Genomic DNA, 5,202 nt, shown 5'->3' with positions numbered 1-5,202 from the left:
CCAGGGACTGAACCCAGTTCTCCTGCTTTGCAGGTGGATTCTTTACTGTCTGAGCCACCAGGGAAGACCAAGAATACTGGAGTGGGTAGCCCATCCCGTCTCCAGGGAATCTTCCCAACCAAAGAATCGAGCTTGGGTCTCCTGCATTGCAAGCAGATTCTTTACCAGCTGAGCAAAAGAAAATGGAATATCACTTAGCCATTAAAAAGGAGAAAATAATGCCATTTGAAGAAACATGGGTGGACCTGCAGGTTATCATAGTGAGCACAGTAAGTCAGACAGAGATACATACTCTTTCACTTATATGTGGAATCTAAAACATGGCACAAATGAACATATCTGCAAAATGAAGACAGATTCATAAAAACAGAGAACAGACGAGGCTGTCAAAGGGGACATAAAGGGAGGGAAGGACTGGGAGTTTGGGATTTTCAGATGCAAACCAGTATATATAGGATAAATGAACAACAAAGTTGTATTGTATAGCACAAAAAACTATATTTAATACCCTGAGATAAACCGTAACAGAAAAAAATATGAAAAGTAGTATATGTGTATAATTGAATCACTTTGCTGTACAGCAGAAATTAAACAGTGTTGTAAATCAACTATTATTCAATACAATTAAAAATCAATTATTATAGGCAATAGAAATCATTTTTAAGCAACAACAAAAACAAATATTAAAATGCATAAAAATTTTAAAGTATTAATATTTTTGGTGGGTGGGATGAATATCTGTATGAAGATCAAGTTCTTTATAACAGCATACTATGGAATAGTGTATATTGAGCTGGCTGTCATCCTGGAAAAATCTAAAGCACAGATTAATTAATTTTTACTATCCCTAATCTGCTTCCAGACTTTACCTTTCTTAATTTAATAGGACATTTTTGATGTTTTAGACACTTGACCAGTATTTAGATAAATATACTCACTTTGCTTCTAAATATGTCTGTGATAACTAATGAGTCATCACAAGAGTAGCCTACTGTTAGTTAAATTTATAAGAATTGGCCCCAAGAAGGTCAAATGAAGATTATTACATTGAAAGTTCTTTGATGGCTACTGCTGTGTGTTTTTCATCTTAATAGTCCATTCAAAACACAATGTGTGAGGTATTATATTACGTTAATATAATAGTTTCTGGGTGAAACTGGAGCCAGACATGTGATCAGTGTTAGAAAGAAAAGTATAGGTTGTATGTACTGCTCTTCGGAGTTATGTTGATAGGTTTTGTATTTGTGTTTTACTACTGTTATCTTTGTTCAATTATTTCAGGTTATTTCAGTGATTGTGGGATTGTGGCATAGAAAACTAAAAGAAAACAGACCTTAATTTAGACCAACAGCTGGTGGTTACACATGTAATTAATGGGGAAGACTGTTTACTGGTATTTATTTTAGAACTGATCCCATCCCTGCCAAAGAAAATGGCAGTGCTGAAACTCCACATTTTCAAAAAGCCAGTTCATTTGGCTTCCATGAACTTGTGGCTGTAAGAAATGTACTTAATTTTCTATACTGCGTATGTAAGAGTCGGAATTTATACAGAGAATAGAGTTTTATTTTTATTCGATAATGGTCCTCTGGTTTTGATAAAGATTAAGTGAAATCCATAGCATATACTCTGGGCTATGAAATTATATGTCTTAAAATACATTTAACGTATGTTTTTCCATACAGTTGAAGCATTTCAGTAGCCTAATAGATACCACAAGTTACTCTAATGAACTCTGTGGGCGACTTTGCAGCATAGTCCATGTAACTCTGACATTTTCATAATTAACCAAAGTCTGGGGATCCAGTTCTAAGTTGGTCTTTTGCCCAAGCATTCAATTCGTGAATATGATTAAGAAGCTGAATTATATTTTTGAGCATTTGGCTTCAGTTCCTAGAAGCCATGCTACTGAAATCATTTTGTTTCTAAGCATTTCCTTGTGGAGGGTATAATTTCCATAAAATAGTGTATTTTAAGAGATATTTCAGTTCAGTAGTCTATAGTATGATTTTCTCCATACAACATCCCCTTGCCTTTGCAGGGCTGGTTCTTCTTCATTTTCCAGATGGCAGCTTAAATATCACTACCTATGAGGGATCTATGTAGTTTCCACCAGAACATTATCTACCTCAAATTATTTTAAACTGTGTTAATATATTTACCACCTATGATGTCTGTCATTAACATATTTAAAGGACCCACATATATGGAAACTGTAAATTCCTCTTATTGTTTTTCCAGTGTAATTCAGATAATTGTTTGTTAGCATTTTGAGGTTGTTTCGCTTTCCTGACCCTGTGGAAAACTGGAAAAGAGAAATGAAAACAAAGTAAATTTTTTCTGATTTTCTTGGCTGAATATATAAGATCAAAGAACTTCAACAGTTAGCATTTATTTACATTTAGCTATACATTAATTTTATAAGAAGATTTTCAAAAGAATAAACCTTCTTCAAAGTCTCTAATAGTATTTTTTAAGTACTACTCTCATTTTAAATAGTACTCTCAAGTACTACTCCTAATTATTCATTCTGTGATATGCTTTAAATTGATTATTGATACCATCTTCTACCACTTCTGAGCCAAGATCTGAGCATGGTGTGGAATTCTTTCTCAATCCACCACTCTGTAAGTCACTGCATATATTTGTGTATATTTATGTGTATACAAATACCTTTCCTATCTGTCATAAGTACTAATTTATACTTATTTTAATTATCTGTCTGTTATATATTTATCTTTTTACCTATGTGTCTATTTTTCTCTACATTTAAAATGGGTAATCAACAGGGACCTACTGTATAGCATAGGGAACTCTGTTCAATATTCTGTAATCATCAAAATGGGAAAATAATTTGTAAAATAATAGATACCAGAGATCAAATTGCCAACATTTATTGGATCATGGAGGAAGCAAGGAAGTTCCATATAAACATCTACTTCTTCTTCATTGACTACACTAAAGCTGTTGACTGTGTGGATCCATAACAAACTGTGGAAAATTTTGCTGTATGACTCAGGGAGCTCAAACCAGTTCTCTGTGACAACCTAGAGGGATGAGACGGGGTGGGAGAGGGGAGGAGGTTAAAGAGGGAAGGTACTTATGTATACCTATGGCTGATTCATGTAGATACATGGCAGAAACCAACACAATATTGTAAAGCAATTGTCCTTTAGTTAAAAATAAATAAATTTAAAAAAAAGAGAGAAAGAGAGATAAGAGTACCAGATCACTTTATCTGTCTCCTGAGAAACCTGTATGCAGATCAAGAAGTAACTGTTAGAACCAGACACAGAACAACTGACTGGTTTAAAATTTGGAAAGGAGTACATCAAGGCTGTATATTGTCACTCTGCTTATTTAACTTATATGCAGAGTAAATTATGTGAAATTCTCAGCTGGATAAATCACAAATTGGAATCAAGATTGCTGAGAGAAATAACAACAACCTCAGATATAGATGATACCGCTCTAATGACAGAAAATGAAGAGGAACTAAAGAGTCTTTTGTTGAGTGTGAAAGAAGAGAATGAAAAATCTGGCTTGAAACTCAGCATTAAAAAAAAAAACAAAACAAAGATCATGGCACCTGGTTCTATCAGTTCATGGCAAATAGGTGGAAAAAAGTAGAAACAGTGGCAGATTTTATATTCTTGGACTCTGTTCACAGTGACTGCAGCCACAAAATTAAAAGATACTTGTTCCCTGGAGGGAAAGCTATGATGAACTTAGACAACATATTAAAAACTGGAAACATCACTTTGCTGACAAATGTCCATCCAGTCAAAGCTATGGTTTTTCCAATAGTCATGTATGGATGTGAGAGTGGGACCATAAAGAAGGCTGACTGCCAAAAAATCGATCCTTTCAAATTGTAGTGCTGGAGAAGATTCTTGAGAGTCCCTCGGAGAGCAAGGAGAAAAAAATCAGTCAATTCTAAAGGAAATAAGCTCTGAATATTCATTGGAAGCACTGATACTGAAGCTCCAATATTTAGTCCACCTGATGCGAAGAGCTGACTCATTGGAAAAGATTGAAAGCTAAAGGAGAAGGGGTGGCGGAGAATGAGATGGTTGGATGGCATCACCATCCAGTAGACATGAATCTGAGCAAATTCTGGTTGATAGTGGAGGACAGAGCAGCCTGGTGTGCAATAGTCCGTGAGTGGCCAAAGAGTTGGACAAGACTTATGGACAGAACAACAACAACAACAAATGTGTGTATGTATAATATATATATATATATATATATATATTATACATACACACACAACTGAATCACTTTGCTGCCCACTTGAAACAAAAACAACATTGTTAATCAACTATAGTCCAATATAAAATACAAAATTTTAATGAAATAAAATTCTAATCAGTTCCTTCCTTTCTCTCTTTATCACCTTTGCCACTTCCTGGATTCAGGTCATGTTTTGGTCTGAGCTACTGAATTCAACCTCCTGTGCTGCCGCTCCATTATATTCTAAATTTACAGAGGGATCTTTTTCTAAAAGTTGATCTCTTCTGCTTTAACTCCCTGTAAGGCTCCTGAATGTCTTAAAAAAAAAAAAAAAAAAAAACTAACACCTTAGGATCGTGTCCATACAATTTTTCACGATGCTTCCGCTGCTACTTTTCAGTTTTATCTTTTCCTTCTCTCCATTCTGAACTCTAAATATAAAAATCTGAAACTGCTTGTAATATTGAAAGCACTCTTATTTTCCATATGCTTATACCTTTGTTGCTTTCTCTCTGAAACAATCTCAATGCTTTACTTATTCCAATTAACTAATGTGCACCCTTCAAAATTTGGCTGAGCTATAGCTTCATTTAAAATGAGTTTTAAAGCCTCTCATTTCAGGTAACTGCTTCCTGTTTCCATAGTGCTTTGACTATCTCTGACAGTATTTATTACTCTATATTTATCGTGTTTCATTTTTCTGCCTTCTCCACAGGCTATGAGCTTGTTTAAGAGAAAGATTATGATTTTTATCTAAATTTCTCATATATAGCATAGTATCTAGGCCAAGATTTATGCAGAACATTGTATATAAATGAAAAAAAATAGTCATGGAACCAAGAATATTGGCTTCTATTTGAAAAAAATTTGTGCAATTGGGAAAAGGAGATGTAAAAGTGATTGATATGGAAAAATTTGCCTCTGTTTCTGCTTACTGTGTTTCAGGAAATGTTATAAGTATTTTTTATG

This window comes from Bos taurus, chromosome 1 (genome assembly GCF_002263795.3).
Source record: "Bos taurus isolate L1 Dominette 01449 registration number 42190680 breed Hereford chromosome 1, ARS-UCD2.0, whole genome shotgun sequence".
Lineage (NCBI taxonomy): Eukaryota > Metazoa > Chordata > Mammalia > Artiodactyla > Bovidae > Bos > Bos taurus.
The sequence above is the reverse complement of the archived record's forward strand: the minus strand, read 5'-3'. Positions refer to the sequence as shown.